General features: G+C 33.3%; 1 protein-coding gene and 1 long non-coding RNA gene across 12 annotated transcripts in view; one reads left to right on the top strand and one right to left on the bottom strand.

Moving 5' to 3' along the window:
• LOC146997279 (uncharacterized) overlaps positions 1–15,360 on the top strand; it is a 240,487-nt gene extending 225,127 nt beyond the window's left edge. For 6 of the 8 annotated variants that reach the window (XR_015040968.1, XR_015040960.1, XR_015040963.1 and 3 more), the window contains one exon: positions 15,215–15,360. This is a non-coding gene — a long non-coding RNA (uncharacterized LOC146997279). Of the gene's footprint in view, positions 1–9,849; positions 11,336–15,214 lie in introns of those variants that run through there. The other 2 variants (XR_015040969.1, XR_015040966.1) reach the window with 1 other exon arrangement.
• The window catches only part of LOC146997278 (cullin-5-like), a 181,868-nt gene that overhangs the window by 155,871 nt on the left and 8,201 nt on the right, over positions 1–17,796 (bottom strand). The window lies entirely within an intron of this gene.

The following is a 17,796-nucleotide window of genomic DNA, read 5'->3' as shown; positions in this document are numbered from 1 at the left end:
CACAAAAAAATCTGTCCTGAATCCATTTTAAATCCTTTTTGCAAACCGTTTTGGGAAAAAGAGTCCTTTATTCTGTTCTTACCTACAGATGTCATGCAAAAACATCGTTCATTGTATCTGATAGCAGTTAATATATGGGTATTTTCATTGAAATATGATACCCGAAAATTTTCATGGCTGCGACACTTCTTACAAAAGTACAACTTACTTCGTTTGATTTACTTACAACTTACTTCGTTCACTGTCTGTCTCATTATTTACAACTTACTTCGTACAAGGAAGTAAAAAAGTGAGTTCTCAAATATCAGTAAATAATTAATTTTATTCCTTTTGTTCTTTCATATTATAATAGTTTATCATTTATCAGTACAAAAACTGAGGTAATTAAAAAATTAACTTTTTAGATATTTTTAGTATTTTTTCATTAACGTTATAAGGTATTTTCTCCCTCCTTTCTGCATGCCTTCGTGGTGTAACCGTAGCACACTCGGCGCGTATTCGAGAGGTGCAGGTTCAAGTTCCGGCGACTCCTTTGCACATTTTTCACAGCTCCTTTAAAATAACCTAATGACTCTACAGTGGCGCTCGAACTAAAATGTTGTGAACGATGATTCTTCACAACCAGGATTTAACGATCGGGTTTCCTAATTTCCATTTGCCCTTTAAAAGGGATAATGTATTTTCTCTCTCCTTCCAGTATGCCTTTGTGGTGTGACGGTTAGCACACTAGGCGCGTATTCGAGAGGTTCAGGTTCGAGTCCTGGCAAAAGGCATTGCTCATTTTCAAAAATACCTCTCGGCGTATTATAAAAAAATAACCTAATAGATTCTAAAACATAATTAATGAAAATCATTTCAACCCAAAATAGGATTTGCGTTAGTGAATTTTAGTTAAGAATAGTGGCTCCCCACTATTCTGAATATTATTGGAATAATTTAAAGATTAAATCCGATAGTATCTTAAGATGGTTTTGCAATCAGAAAACAAACTCATATTGATTCATCCTTATTTTCTTTACAAATGCCGAATATCTGTTTGCAAGTCTAATCTGTTTTCAAATCAAATGCCGAATATCTGTTTTCTATTTGAACTTGATCAAATAGTGTGTTAGTGTTTAATTCAAAAGATAATATTATGCATTGATTAACATTTCCTCTAACTTCTTTTTAACTAAGGTTGCCTATGAGCAACCCCTTTAATTCTGACTCGCAGCTTTTATTTTTAGGTCAGGATATGAATGTAATGTTAAGGCCAGGATATGAACGTCGGAAGGTTAAGGATATGAACCTTTAAACAATAGGATTTCTTTTGAAGCACAGCGGCATGACAATGATCAATAATCTTAGCATCACTAAGAATAATTTTCTGGGTTCTCATACTGAAATTTTCCCAGAGTATTAAAAGTTGTAAATGAAAACGTAAGCATATTATAAAGGAAAATGTAGCCGAAAAATGCTGTGACTGCTATTTAACTCTAAAGAGGGGTTATCAAAGAGAAAATGAGAATTAATATTGATTAAAATTGCATTTTAGGTAATTATTACTGATTATAATAGACTGCAATGTTTGAATATGAATTCTTTGAATATTTTTTTAAAAAATTATGATTGCGAAAATAGAAAAATAGTTTCTTGGATTGATTCCTTTCTCACAGAAGCCAGATGAATTCTGTTTTACTTAATGAAAACTAAAATTTATTTGCATATTAATCTGTCCTCTATGAGCACTTTATTTCAGTGATCTCTATTAATCTGCCATTTGTTTTTCTTAATTTAAATGCTTCAAGAATAATTAGAAAAGGACCTAATTCTCTTCTTGCCTTTAAATTCTTCATTTGTAAAACTGCATTTTCAGCTATAATCATGTGAAATAATTCTCTAAATATAATTCAGTGCAGAAAAAATAAGATATATAAACAGCTTGCAAATGGGATCACCACTTAGATTCTGTTTTAGAAATATGATGAAGCTTACGAAAAATCTAGGAAGCGAAGTAATTCCGTACAATATTTTATAATTTTTTATCAATGATCAACCTGTAAATATAATTTATCGACATGCAAATATAATTTAATAATTTAATGTGTACGTATATGTTACCGTGAAACACCGAAATTGGAGGATATCGACTTTCACCGGAGAATGACAACATTTACCACATACATCGGTGAAAGATCGAATATTGCATTACATTCTTGTACATTCGGACCCTCACCGGTGTTATGTCGACAATCACAGATATGCTCTGGTGTAGGTCGAAAAGAGAGTTCATAAGAAGTCATAATAGTTTAAGTTGTTGCAATAAATAAGATTTGAGTCACATAATTTAGTAAGCTTTTTATTACTATTATTTTATTTTCTCATTTAGAACGCACTGTATAATTAAGTAAGTTTTTAACTTCTATTATTTTCCTTTCTCATTTTCAATGTACTGTGTGTTTTAAGTTCTTATTTTAAGTCTCAAGTGCTTTTTTTCGTGACTGAATTACGGAGAAGAAATATATTCTTATATGTTCAACATTCACCGGTGAAAGTCGACATTCTCCAGATTTCGGTATTTCACCATAACATATGTTCTACATGTAAATATTATAATATATATATGCATGTATATGTGAGGAGAAGGTTCATTAGCGTCTGAGTGGTAAAGCCGCTAAACAGTGATAGTTCGGTCCGGAGTTCGCATTCCAGTGAACGGAATGGCTGTATGGGCGTTTACGCTCCCCGGGCAAAGCGATTAGAAATACGATTTGTATGCGATTGAAATGCGATATTAATGTGCAAAATTGATATAATTTTGAATATTTGTTTCACCTGTTCATTCGTGCTTTCCCAGTGCTCGGGTACCTTGGCAAGGTCGGGGGGCTCCCTCTCCAAGGAGGGTCGAAAGCCTGAGCAAAAGTGCCTACTACTTACTGACTTGGTGTGAACCCCAGGGTACCAGGTCGGTCTACAGACCCAGTGCATCTTATTTAGTTAAGCGTTGAATAACTCTACCTACATCAAAATGAGTTCTAAAGACATTCTCAAAGAAGGACAGGCATATATTGCCACCTTAGAGACAATATTGACAAATTCTGGCATATTCTGGCATAAACAAGGCAGTAGCCGCTGATATTTGACATCAATTTCAATTGATGTTCAACCTTCTAACTGAACAGTGTGTCGAGATGGCACACATGGAAGGACAAATTCATCAAACGCCAAACATTAAAGACTCTTATGCGGACGTACTTAAACGTCCAGCTCGTGACCGATCCAAAACATGGAGAAAACCAGATAAACAACATGTCACTATTTTATACCCCACAAATGAAGGGGATAAACCAGACAACATCAGAAAGAAGCTCTTAAAAACTATTGATCCCACAAAGCTCCACATTGGAGTGAAAAGACTTAAAAATGAGGCAAAAGGTGGTCTCTTAATAGAGACCAATAAAGCGGAAGACATAGAGACGCTAGAAAATGAAATAAATACTGTACCAGAACTTAAAAAGGACCTACAAATTGTTCGTCCTACACGTAGGCTTCCTAAAATTATAATATATGATATTCCAAGGGACTTGACTAAGGAAGAACTTAAGGAAGCCATTTTAGCCCAAAACGAAGGCATCGATGGTGATGGCCTACAGGTTAAATTTCCTATCAAGCATAAGAACAGAAATCATTGGGTTTGTGAAACCTCACCGGAGGTTTTCAAACACTTACTAAGTTACGCAAACTGTGCGTTAATTGGGAACGTTTCAATTTAAGAGAATACATCAGACCAACGCAGTGTTTTAAATGCTGCCAATACCGACATATTTCTAAACAATGCCAAACAGAAGAGGCATGTGGACATTGTGGAGAAGTGGGACATTCCCACAAAAATTGTGACAATAACTACCAAAGATGTATTCATTGTGCAGAAAGAAATGCAAATAGTGATAAGCACCTTGACGAGCAGCACTCAAGTTTCTCAAAAGACTGTCCTAGCAGACAGCTAGAAATTGAAGATCTTCGAAGAAAAATCAATTATGGCTAGAGAACTTATTCAAAATATAAAAGCGTTGCAAATTAATTTAGCGAGATCACATGTCGCAACAGCACAACTAAAGACTTGTATCTTTGAATACGACTTGATTTTTATTCAAGAACCATACTGTATCAATGACAAGCCGTCTGGCTTTCCGACTCAAACATTTTTTCTCCAAATGACCACCCCAAAACAGCCACAGTGGTGGTTAACCCACGACTTACGGTTCTGAATACTTACGCTTCTTCTACTTTAAATGTTATTACATTAAAGATTGAACATAGGACAATAACCATTTTTAACTGTTATACTCAACCTATAACGGACTTAACAGATTTAACTACTCTGTTAAACTTAGCTGAACGTTACTTTGACGATCAACATGATCTTCTTCTCCTTGGCGACTTAAACGCGAAAAGTGTGCTCTGGGGCTCCCCCTTCAAGGATCCCAGAAAACGCACACTTAGAGAATTCTTAACAATGCATAGACTGGCTGTTGAAAACGATCCGGATGGTCCCCCTACCTACAACTGCACAAGGGGAAAGAGCTGGATTGATATTACAGCTTCCAGATCAATCTCTTCCACGTCTTTCATTCATAATTGGAAAGTTATGGACTGTATCACTTTAAGTGATCATTGTTATATCTCTTTTGAAATTACGTATCAACATTCTAGCTCAACTCAAAGAGTCAAATATAAACTTACACAAATGGATTGGCTCTTACTGAAGGCAAAAATTGGTCACTTTTTTGGTTCAATGGAATCTTACTTGCCTAAAGATACAGTTGATCTTAATCAACTTATAATTAAGTGGACTCAGAAAATACAGGAATACTGTGACTTGGCAACCCACGCCAAGGGAAAATATGTTAAAACTCAACACAAAGGTGTCCCTTGGTGGACCCCGGAACTCTCAATATTACGAAAAAGAATCCTCGCTTTGAGAAAGCGTTATCACAAATGTATTCATGATGACGAACTAAGGGCACACTATAAGCAAGTCTACGAAAAAGACCTTGCTCTCTATAAAAGAAAGCTTATGCAAGCCAAAAGAACAACCTGGAAAAGATATCTGGAGCGTCTAAGTCCTAGTTCACCCTTCGGGGTACACTATGACATTGCTAAGGGGACTATGCAATCCCCTCTACAATTAAAAGCGTTACTCAAACCAGATAAAACCAAGACTTCCACAATAGAAGAAACTATACGTTTCCTAATGGATTACCACTTTCCTAAAGATATAATCAGCGAAGACACGGAGTTTCATACGACAATTCGTAACAACTTAAGGAATCCATATAATTCAATAAATGATGTTCCATTTACGATTCCAGAAGTGGAAAATGCTATCAAATCCCTCAATCCAGGCAAAGCACCTGGAATGGACAATATATCTAAAGAAATTATAGCTGAAGTTTTCTATGCTAACCCACAATTACAAGTAGCGTTACTTAATGAACTCTTCCGTCGAGGAATATTTCCTAACTGCTGGAAGACAGCGAAATTAGTATTATTCTCAAAAGAAGGAAAAAATGGTGAGCTTCCTGATGCTTACCGCCCTATTTGCTTGCTTAACGCATGGAGTAAAGTCTATGATAAATTAATCACTAACAGATTGACTTATTTCTTAGTATCGAATTCCAAATTAAGTGAACAACAATATGGCTTCACGGCGGGAAAATGCTCAGCAGATGCCATCAAGGACAACATAGTCTCACAAATAGAAGCAAACCGACGTAATAATAATTACACCAACGTTATCTCTTTGGATATCAAGAGTGCATTCAACAATATTTGGTGGCCGTTCCTACTACAGGAACTCCGCAATCTGGGATGTCCTCTAAATATTTATAAAGTTATTGAAAGTTTATTGGATAATAGACATATAATCTATGAAATAAATAATGTTCAATACTCCATAAAACAAGAAAAAGGATGTGTACAAGGATCCAACTCTGGACCACTATTCTGGAATATAGTAATGAATATAGCTTTAAAACTCGAATTTGAAGATGGAATCCACATCCAAGCTTATGCGGACGACGTTTCACTCCTAGTAACAGGATCTATGCATATGCAAATTCAAACCAAGGCAAAGTTGGCGCTTCAAAAACTATCAGAATGGGCACTCAAGTGCAAACTTCAATTCTCTCCCGAAAAGTCAAAGTCTATGTTTATAGCAATCAAAAAGCGTGGTGCAGCCTATTCAGCACCGACAATAAAGATGAACGATCATACCATTAAGCAACAAAAATCCATTCAATATCTTGGAATAGTCATAGATGAATGCCTTACCTGGCTACCTCATCTAGATTATATTAAATCTAAAGTTTGTAAAATAATGAACAATCTTCTTAGATTACTTGGGATGCCCAAACCAGTTCTGAAAGAACTTTATAAACGTGCAATAGAGCGTACCATAGTATACACATGTCCTGCCTGGTGGTACCCACCTACGGTAAAAATGCGAAACAAAACAAACTCTATACAACGCATAGCACTTCTTGCAATGACCAAAAGCTATAAGACTGCCCCTACTGCAGCTCTTCAAGTGATTGCTGGAATTATGCCGCTTGATCTTAAATTGGACATGGAAAGCATCATCCAACGTACCAAACGAGGATGGACTGACTTTAAATATGAGGACTTAGAACTTTCACGGGATCAGATTGAATTCCCAGTACCTAAATGGCATTCTCATCCAGCTCATATTCAAGTCTTCGGATGGGACAACAAGCCTCCAATCAATAAAGGTTTAGAAATTTATACGGACGGTTCAAAAAGTGAAGACGGCACTGGAGCTGGCTTCTGTTCCTTCATGAATGGAGTTTGTCACGATCAATTTATGTTTAAACTGGATAAGACTAGTACAGTATATCAAGCTGAAACTTTAGCATTAAAGTCGGCATTACTATGGTTAAAATCACACCCCAGTCCTGCGCATATATATTCGGATAGCCAGGCTGTTTTAAAGTCTATCCATAAATACAATATCTATAATCAGAACATTATCGCCATAAAGAAATTACTGGCTTTTACAAAAGCAAAGCTTCATTGGATAAGAGGACACCAAGGCACTGCCGGCAATGAAAAAGCCGACGAGCTAGCCAAACAAGGGATTTACTCGAACACGTACCTAGACTGCAAGATCCCTATGAGTAATAGCATCAGGACGACAAACGTTCACACTTCTACCGAATGTTTCGGAGAAACGGCATTTCAGTGATTTTTTTTAAATCAAGTTATCACTAATCACGGAGCCTTTCCGATTTATATTAACAGATTCAAACTAAAGGAATCTACATGCAAGTGTCAATGTGGTAGTGAATCCGCAGATGCACTTCATATGATTATAGACTGTTCCAGTGTATCAACAAAACGTAGAGAAATTTTCAAACAAAATATAACTTTAGAAACTCTAAAACAACTAATTAAGAACGACAAGGGACGATCTTTGTTATCAAGTTTTATGGAATACATATACCATAATGAATCAGATCTGTACTTATAAATTGATTGTATTATATAATATTATTGTACTTATATTGGAATACTCATATCACAATGAATTAGATCTGTACTTGTAAATTCAATCGTATCATGTAATATCTTTGTACTTTTATTTGCCATGTTATTAATCATTTAATTATTGTAATACTTAATATTGATTCTTTACTTTGTTCTTCCTATCATTCTATGTTGCATTGTATAACTCAATTTATGTTCAAAAAATAATTTGTTTTGTAAATATAAAAACATGCTATGTAATGTATTTTTTCAATAAAGACGTTGGCGAGGCCAACACATCTCCTAGTCAGAAGACCTCAAAATTCTAACTAGGTCTTTCAAAAATTCTAATTGGCATTATTTGATCTTTGAGCTCTTGCTCCAAAATTGAAAATTTCCTTAGCCTATTGGCTCTGGTGATACTTCTGCTTAAGAAGTGCGGACCAGACAATCCATTTTCATGTTGTATGGGCGTTTACGTGGTTTTCCCCATGTATAACGCATATACGATCCAGTTTTGCTTAGAAAGTCCTCTACAGAGGCATCCTTACCCTTAGGCAGATAGCCGTCCAGTGCTTTGCTATATTTAAATAAACCACAACAAACCATATAAGTAATTTAAAAATCGCTTTATTTTATATATGCTTATAAAATGTATATATATATGTGTGTGTATGCGTAATTAAAAATTTTCTAATTGCTTCAGAACCTAACATTTATATTGATATTATATACATATACATACATTAATGAACATTGTATATTTAAGATTTTTTTCTTTCATATTTTATACCTGGTAGAGACATTAGGTATTTTTTTCCGGAATCAGGCAAAATGAAAATTAACAGAGCCTTCGCCGGGAATCGAACCACGGACCTCTGACAATACCGGCTCAGCGTGCAGAACCACTACACCATGAAGGGATGCTAGGAAGGCACGAGAAATACCTTACATACTCCCCTTTTGAAAGGGCGACTGAGGTTTTTAGGGGACCCAATCGCCAAATCCTGGGCGCAGAGAATCCTCATGAAACACCCTTTTAGTTCGGGCGCCACTTTAGAGACATTAGGTATTTTTTTCTGGAAGCAGGCAAGATGAAAAATTAACAACGCCTTTGCTGGGAATCGAACCACGGACCTCTGACAATACCGGCTCAGCATGCAGAACCACTATACCACGAAGGGATGCTAGGAAGGCGGGAGAAATACCTTATAACCTTGTTCTTTATTTTGTTGCATTTATTTATGCCTATATACATACATATAAAAAAAAACATAATAATAGGCTAAAAATTAAAAGCAAAATTTTTAAACCCGTCCTGCACTATAGATATGTGTGTATTGGACGGCAGAATTTAGGGAAGTTGAAATTTTTGGAATTTGGGAAAGCACCGAGTGTCAAAATTAAGGGATGAGAAGTATTTATGATTTAGGGAAAGCACTGGGATCCAAAGTTTAGGCATGGTTAAAATTTAGAACTTACAAAAGCGCTTTGCAGCAGAATTTAGGACCTGTAGAGGCGATACCAGGCGGTTTCAAGCGCCAGCCCTAGATAAAGCCTTAAGTATATATGTGGGAGTTTATTTATTCAGGACTCATATTAGTTTGAAGCATGTGCAAGAAATAAACGTAGGTATAGTAAAAAACTAAACTATTACAATTCAGGCTTAATTCAGAACGCTATAGGAGCAAGACAAAATTTAGCGAAACCACTTGGGTTTCGTTGCCAATCTTGTGATACATAGACAATAACGTATAACACACGCTATTAAGTTAGGCTAAAATTATCATTACTGATTCTAAGGCATTTTAAATTAATGTAGCAGACTGCGCTGCTCCCTGACCTTCTAATTTGACCCAGTTTATTAATTTTCGCAGACTGTTATTATTACAGAAATTTTATAAAAACTAAGCTTGAACTTTCGATTATGTCGAAAAGAGTTTCCAATTCTGGAGTTACAAAAGGGATCTACAAAGCGAAACCATGTTTAGAAGTCCATTAAACAAAATGTGGAATTGCTGCAAAAAATGCATACAGGCATATTCGTCTTAAAATTATGTGAGGAGTATGGCATTGGAAAGTCCACTGTATATGACACAAGAAAAAAGAAAAAGGAACTTTTTGAATTTTTTGTGGGAGCATCTTAAACAACTTGCATTGAACGAAATGTTTAATAAAGTAAACAAATATTAAGCTTTCTTTTGTAAATTTTGATACCCTTTAGATCATAATTGTTCTTTATTTCATAAATTACAATTTCATAATTTTAATTGTATAATTTCTGCATGCCATCTTACCAGATTTAAATTGATGATCTATTATTAGGGGGACCAAAAAGTAATGTCGTTTCTACGCATGTCGACAACAACGATAGACAACAACATGCTAAGGGCAGAAGTGGACGCAAATCAATGTCAAACAATCGAGGAACTGTCAAACACTCTTGACCAACCTTGGTCGACCAAAAACATTTAAAGCAGAATGGAAAAATAAGCAAAGCAGGTGTTTGAGTCCCCCATAATCTGTCCGAAGAGAACAAGGCCAACCTATCCATCACACGCAATGTATTGCTTCAACGGCACCATACAGAACCATTTTTTGATCGCTTGATTAGTGGAGACAGAAAAATAAGTCCTATATGATAATCCAAAACTCAAAAGGCAGTTTTAATAGGGGTTACAAAGGGTTTACATCCCGAAAAGGCACTTCTGGGTATTTGGTGGAGTATTCGTGGAATTGTTCATTTTGAATTGCTGAAATCTGGAAAAACTGTTAATGTAGACCTTTATTCTGAACAATTGGATCTAGTGAACCAATCTTTAATTGGAAAATATCCGGCGATTGTCAACGGAAAAGGCGTCATTCTGCAACACGACTGTGCAAGACGAACACTGGAAAAACATAATGAATTGGGGTGGGAGGTACTGCCTCACCCACCATATTCGCCCGATATCGCACCCTCGGATTTCCATTTATTCCAATCCCTACAACATTTTCTTAGTAACAAAAAATTTCAAAATTTTGATGATGTCCAAAATGCCATCTTGAGATATTTTACTCAAAAACCAATTGATTTTTATTGATCTGGGATTGAAATCTGCATACTAGATGGCAAAAGGTTGCTGATAACGAGGGTGATTATATTATTGCTTAAAAATAAAAACTTGTTACAAATTTATTTGTTTGAATTTAATGTAAGAAAGCAACATTACTTTACAGCCCCCCACAGGATTTGGAAATATCCCAAATCCGGAATCGGCTAGTGCGGATTTCGAACTTTGTACTGTATTTATTAATACTATATGAAGAGATACTTTTTTAAATTATAAAAAATATTGCTTAAATTTTTAATGCATTTTATTCTCACTTTTTTGAAGTGTTTGTAAGAGTAAATTTTTAATTTTGCAATGTTATTGTCTGTTATTTTACTTCAATATTTATAATTAAATTTTATATACAACAAAATTTATTTTGTAGATTTCAAAATTGTGCATCATATACATATTTAATACTTCTAAATATGTCAAACAATACATAAAAAGTATTATAAATTAAACATGCTTATCTTCTACTACAGAAATGTTTAACAGCAACAAAATTTAATTATAAGATTTTTCTTTTCTTTCATGTTTGCAGCAAATGCAAGAAATAAAAATAATTCTGAAGATGTTTTTTATGTTGAAAGGTATCTAGTGGCATTAACTGCATAAGATACTTTTAAGCAAGTTGTAGCTTATATTTAAAAGAGTCGCTGATATTATCATCCAAGCCTCATATTTTCAAACTACAGTAAATTTTTTTATAAACATGAGGTTTAGAATAATCACTTTCCTAAAAATCAAATAATGACACAAACATCAAGTTCTTAGGAGCCTGAATTAATCAGAATCACAGAAATTCAGTGGTTATGTAGAAATTATCCACAGCAGGACAACTCAGAAAGTTCTGGGGACAAGTAAAACATGCACCAAAAATTTTGGAATCATTTGCCATGATCTTTATTAAATAAATTTAAGATGATTTCTGAAAATAAAAATTCAACTTTTTTTAAAATTAAATACTGGAAAGCACTTTCCTGTTTTCTCACATGTGCTTAAAATTCTAATTTAGAATGCAGTTGTCAAGAACTGAATTTATTGCCTATGAAAAAATATTTCATTTTCAGATTAGATATAAAAGAATTTTTTTACCTCAGTAGTACATAGAGACTTCAAACTGCAAAATGTCCTGCAAAAAAGAAATAAAAATGCATTTCAATAGTCAGTACATAACAGAATATGCTATACAATATTTACATATAAGTTGCTTCAAAGGACTAAACTGGGAAGTAAATTTCTTCTGAAATTTAAGATGAATATGAAGAAGGTATACAATAAATAATTATGAAACTAAATTGAAGACCTTTAACTAAGAATTTAAACATGCTGCTAATTAATGTATACAGAATCATAGCCTTTAGTGCAGTAATAAGGAATAGCAAATGTAATAAACAGTAACTCTTTAATCAACACTAAGAAAACTGCTGAAACTGAACATAAAACACTAAGTTAATAATTTCAGAAACAGTTACAAAAAAATAATTGTTTAAAATCTTTACATATAACAACATAACACTGTTGGGCATAATAACAATTCAGCCTTTTAGGGCATAGTACATGCAGCAGAAAAGGTTTGAGATGGCACACAATTTGCTCTCAGTTCAGTTTTATATCCCTTTGGCCAGTGAAGGCAAACTCATTAGTCAACAGAGTCAATTATCAACAGTTCAGCACTGTATTTATTAATACTTGTATTCTCTTTTCAAGTATCTTCTTCCATTCATTCTCTGCATATGTCCAAACCATCTTATACCTTTCTCAACACTACATCTTTTTTCGCTCCACAACATTCCCTAAAATTAACTCAATATTTCAGTTTTTAAGTCTTAGTTAAACTATATATATATGTCGAATAAAACTTGATATTATACTTAATAACGATACTATTTTATTGATAAAAGAGAATTGCAATATATTGAAAAACTTGAATCGCAATAATGACTAACAAAACACTAATGTAAACAATGGCCTTGCATCTTCTTGAAAAGTTTGCATTTTGTATGTTGTTTTTCATTTTAAGCCTTATTACAAGTTTTCATGAATAAGATGACTTCTCTATTTACTCTTGACAAAAAGTTCATGCTTGAAAATTATTGATCGTATGAATATGTAGACTCGAATAAGAAAAACATCAAACGTTAGTTTTTTAAGCTGATTACATGAGTCGGGAATAATATTATTCCACATGTTTTCCTTCTCCAGATTACTTGTGCTGTGAACTAAGCACACATTTATTTTTCTCCAATGTTTCTACATCAGCACTTAAAATGTTCAAATTTCAAGTTTCATAATTTTTTTTTTTTTTTTTTTAAATTCAGCAATTGATTTCAGAGTTGCCAATGTGAATATTAAACAGAGAAATGCAATTCCGTTGCACTAGTATTAAGAGGTTTTTTAACAAAGGCTAATGTTGCTTTGCTGATTCAGAATTCCTGAAACCTGCTGAGAAAAACTTCTGTCATAAAACTGTTGTTTTGAAATGGCAAATGTCAATATTAGATCTATTTTCTTGAGAATGTTTCAACAGGCTTGGAAAGTGAACCAAAGTTTCTGTTTCAAAAATCTTGAGCAGAAAGAGATAATTTGCTTTCAAATGAAATAACTTCTTCCAACATCAGAAAAATTGTGTTTCCTCTTCCCTATAGGAGGTTCGAATCCCGCGAACGGGCTGGCTGCATGGGCGTTTTCGTGGTTTTCCCCATGTGTAACGTGTTAAAAATGAGCCAGTTTCCCTTAGAAAGTCCTCCACGAAGGCATCCCTCCTCTTAGGCAGATAGCCCTCGAGGCTTTGCCATAATCACACACACACACACACACCTCTTCCCTATAGTTTTTTGATTAAGCTGATTTAGATGAGATGTAACGTCTACCATAAAATAAAATTTTTGGATCTACTGATCATTCATTAGTTCTGGATTATAAACACTCATTTCAAGGAGTAATGCTTTAACTTCTGTTAATAAGGATGCAAAACATTTCAAAACATTTCCTCTTGATAACCAACGCACTTTATTATTCAGCAGAAGATCTGAGTACTCGCTCTCCATTTCAACTAAAAATTCTTTAAACTGGCGATGATTAAAAGCTGTAGTAATAATGAGGTTAACAATAATATAATTATGAATTCCATAACTTTGCAAATTTCTTCTGGAAATGTCGAGCACAAAGCGCTTCTTGATGAATGATACAATGGTAAGTAAGATCTTGTCACTGATTTTTCCTTTCAAAATAATAACAAAAACGTTTCTTACCCCGGTCATTCTTTTCGCCCTGTTTGTTGCAACTGAGACAAGTTTATCGAGATTTGGTGATCTACCAGGAGACCAGAAGAAAAAGCAGAGTTGGCAGCTGTGGTTTATAAATATAAAAAACTATTTTTATTCGAATCCTGGTATATACCAACATTTTCTGTACTTTTTTTGGTTTAATTTATAAAGTAAGTTCAAAAGCAATCTAAATAAATATATATATGCATTTTTCAAGTACTGAAAAGGAAGGGCATGATGGGAATGATCTTCTAGCAATGGTGAAAGGGGTGGAATAGGGCAAAATAGGTTGAGAACCACAATGTTAGATCTTTTAAGTATTAGTTAAAAAAAAAATAAGTTTGAAGCTTTACACGGCATTTTATTATTATTAAATGAAATTTGTTTACATCTAATTAGAATTTCGGAACACTTCCGCAAAGAACCCGGCAAATGTAAACATCGCCAACTTTGGCGATAATAGTTCAAACCTGGTAATCCGGCAGATTCAACCTATTCGCTTGTAAGAAGGTTGCAACCATTCCTCTAGCGTTCATTTTGTTGAATTATCACCGTCATTGTTCGCATTTGCCAATTTAAATTATTCTTCACTTATTTATTATTATTTTTTTTTGTATTTTCACGTTATTATTTATGAACTTTTAACAAATAGATAGAAATATTTTCATATAATAAAGGAAGTTTTCGGTGACAGATGCTAGTTTGTGGAAGAAAATATGGCGGGAGAGGGGTTAATGATAATTGGTAACATGGCTGTTAACGTAGCGTTAAGCACACAGAATCATGAGGTTTCCAACCGATAAAATATTTTGACTTCATCACCTGCCAAAATATGCATTTTAAATAATTAATTAAGTAATGTTTTTATTATTGGTATGGTCATCTAAAATTATGAGAAAAACAATATTTATGGCTTAAAACTTTAACCAGATAATATATTGTTAATGCTTTTCCAACAATAACATTTGAGAAGATTTCAGGTGTGACACACAAAGAGATGATTAAACTGAAATAAAAAGTATTATTGATTCTCTAAAATGACAGAATAGTTTTATGGATACTCAAAGTCATCAAAATTAGCAAACCACTACTTGTGTAATGAATCCAAGTGCAAATGACTCTTCAAAAGTTTTATTAACAATGCTACTGAATAGAATTTCAATACTGAAAATTATTGGCACTGTCAAATATACTATGAAAGACAGGCAGTTGTTTCAACATAAAATGCTTTAAACTGTTTACAAGTAAATTGATAAAAATAACATTGAAAAACTGTTTATGTAAAATGGATGTATTAAAAGTCATGCATTCATTAATTTATTACAGGCACATGGCTCTTATTGAACTAAGACTGTCACTGAATGATTGTTTGGAATCGACATTTCTTGCTGTCTGAAACCTACTTCACCTATGATGTAAATATGCAGTTGTGGTTCTCACTGACATAAAGTTTAGCCACTCCTGATCGATTATATATGTCTACTGTATTTATACCTATTATACTAATTATCAGATACAATTTTGAGAATATCAACAAGCAAAACACTTAAAAATTTAAAAAAGACACTTGTAGTAGAAATATTAATATTCTATATGAATTATGGAAAGTACATGTAATGAATAATACCATGACCAAACACTTAAAAAAAAGAATAGATTAAGTATTTCCTACCTCGATACTTGAGAAAGCAATCCTGTTACACAACACATAGTTAACTTTTGATTACATGATATTACATATTACATATTTAGTCCTACGAGTGGTTAAGAAGGCTGAATAGTGGTAGTTCAATCTCGGCTCAAATCCTGAAAAACGAGCTGGTTGTGCAGGTTATTTTTTTCGTATGTGTTTTGTGAATTTTGTGACATTTTCGTGGTTTTCCATGAGCCTATTTACCCTAGAAAATATTCACAAAAGCATGCCTTTTTCAGCTAGCTCTCACATGCTTTGTATATTGAATTAAGTACACACAAACCCTTCTTAATTTTAAAATGATAAAGTTATTAAGTTCACATTACATGCAACGAAGCTTTTTACAAGCCAGGATACTTTCTTTAACAATTACAGTGCTAATTAGTGCTGTACTTCTCAGTTATATGTGAAATAACATCTCAGTGTCACTGCTTGTGACACATTTGTTTCACTTAAGTCTTCTTATGCAGTCATAAGCATGAAATAAACAAAACAATAACATTTGAGAAGATTTCAGGTGTGACACACAAAGAGATGATTAAACTGAAATAAAAAGTATTATTGATTCTCTAAAATGACAGAATAGTTTTATGGATACTCAAAAACTCATGGTTATGCATGAAAAACCTAATCCATACATCCTTGGTGACTGATATTAACATAGTTTTTATGCTGCATTTGTGAACTACGCGGTTAAATTGAGTGAAATTGTGACTAAATTTCAGAAGACTTATAAAATTATGGTGTGAAAATTTAAATGTGAAATTAAAATCAAGGATACATTGGACAGAACAATCAAAAAAGAAATGTTGTCCATAAATATATTAATAATAATTAATGATAAAATGGACATTTAAAATATTCATATAATAAATATATACAATTAGTGTAATTAAAATAAATATATGCATTTAAAAATGATCTAACTTAGACCATATTTGCAATTTTTGTAATGTTATTAAATATGGACTTTAAATAAAATTTTTAGCAGCATACATCATTTGGGTTTGTTTAAATTATGGAAAAGCATGGGAGAGATATCTGCCTAAAAGAAAAGATGCCTTCAAGGAGGTCTTTCTGAAGGACACTGGTTTGAATCCACGTTACATATTGGGAATACCATGAAAACAATCATACAACTTGCCCATTAGCTTGGCTAACTAAACTACCAGAGTTCAGTCACTTTACTGTTTAGCTGCTGATGAGCTGTATATCAGTTGCAAAGCAGTGCACAAAAAATGATATATTCCTTGGTTCTCGTTATGAGTTACACAGGGTTCATAGCCACATTTTAGTTAAAAAAATAAGCACTTTTCAAGCACATTTTAAGAAAAAAAATAAGCACCTGTCTAATGACATTATACACAACTGCATAACCTTAATTAGACTTGTAATTTAAAATATGAGAAATGCAGTATTTATTAAGAGAGAATAAGCATTACCTCAACCATGGAAAATAATTACTTTTTTTTTCCCTTTAAATTTTAAATAACAGTTCAATTTACAGAACTAGTTTACAATGAGAGAAAAAAAAAAAAAAAAACTATGCAGAACTAAACTATATTACAAGATTTAATGATGAAATTTCAGTTCAAAATAGAGAAAATAAATAATAATAAGGCATATTTATTGTATTTGCTTGGAACCTAATAATAAATACAATTTATTTTTCCACTCATATTAATATTTAAATAATTTAAATCTAAATTCTGAATATTTTTAAATTTTCATTGTATATCAGTTTTCTCTTAACAGATATTGCAAGCAAAGTAATTTAAGTAAAAAAGAGGAACATTTCTGAAATCAGAAGACAGAAATTTGCTTCATGCAGTCATCCTTTAACAGTAAAAGCTTAACTAAGCCGCATACTTGGAAACTGGCGAATATTCGGACAGTTGAGCGTAACTTGAAAAAGAGGAGCGGAGGGAGGGGGGGTTGACTGTAGCCACTTTTTAGATTTTTCCGCTAAATAAATGCTTTTGACATTTTGATATGTGAATCATATAAAAATAAACCAATGGAACTGAAAAATATTCTGCTTAGCAAGCACAGTAAAACTCTTTTAAGTGTTCATAAACAAATCTCAAACAGAACATCAAAATTAATTAATTAATTATCTCTGCGAAATATCGCAAACGTTATTGCACAATACGTGTGCCATAATTCTTCCCTACGTGATATTACGCAATCGGAATCAACAACTGCTGAAATTGGG

Source organism: Stegodyphus dumicola, chromosome 5 (assembly GCF_044657685.1).
Source record: "Stegodyphus dumicola isolate Sdum_Otavi_A_Nest chromosome 5, ASM4465768v1".
Taxonomy (NCBI): domain Eukaryota; kingdom Metazoa; phylum Arthropoda; class Arachnida; order Araneae; family Eresidae; genus Stegodyphus; species Stegodyphus dumicola.
Note: the sequence above shows the minus strand (reverse complement) of the source record. Positions and strands in the feature narration are given on the sequence as shown.